We start from the raw sequence: 934 nt of genomic DNA on the forward strand, positions 1-934 counted from the left end.
TAATAATAATAATAATAATAATAATAATAATAATAATAATAATAATAATAATGTATCGTTCCTTCTCTATTTTAAATGTTCCTATTTTAGCCCCCCTCTACAGAACTTTCCTGTATGTCAATATATTATTATTTTGGGAGCTTCAGCTGTTGGTTAATAATTAAATTGTCGAGCCAGAAAAAACAGGTGTTATTTTTATCAAATACAGTTTAAGGCATTTCAATTGTTTTTCTTTTTTATTTGTTTGTTTTTGTCTAAATAAAATTGTTTATCAGCCAAATATCAACGAAGTTTAGACGAGCTTTTTCTTGTGTTGCATTACCAGTGTTTAATTTAAATTCAAACACTTGAATTTAAGTTTTTGATTGATATACAAGGCCTTGAAGCTCAATACAGCAGTAAACAGTCAAAACCATCCAGAACTTTATCACATACACATCTGCTATGTTCCTTGGTCTTTGTGATGCAGTGTGTTTTCTAAGGTTCTTGAGTTAACCTCTGTATGGTGGCTCATTGGGGTCAACAATATGTAAAAGCCACAACAAAAGTCACAACACAAAAAAATTACAACACAGACTCAAAAGTAACAACACAAAACCAAATGCGCAACAGAACACCAAAGGTTACAACAATACAAACGTCAAAACACAGCATCAATAAATCCAACACCACGCCAAAACCCACAATAAAACTAAAGGTACACAAAACACCATAATGCAACAACAAAATCCACTTTTCTACTTGTAACTTGAAAAAGTTAACTCACTTTTCATCATGTGTAACTTTGTGTTGATCTATTACACAAGATTTCAGCAAAACGCAACAGAAATTGTGGACGTGACAAAAAACAAGCACAGGGTATGAATTGAGTTAAACTCTGAGGAGTTCGTCTCCAGTGACATCACAGAGCATAAATACCGATGTCTGTGGCTGA

This window comes from Poecilia formosa, unplaced genomic scaffold (assembly GCF_000485575.1).
Source record: "Poecilia formosa unplaced genomic scaffold, Poecilia_formosa-5.1.2 Scaffold148, whole genome shotgun sequence".
Classification (NCBI taxonomy): Eukaryota; Metazoa; Chordata; class Actinopteri; order Cyprinodontiformes; family Poeciliidae; genus Poecilia; species Poecilia formosa.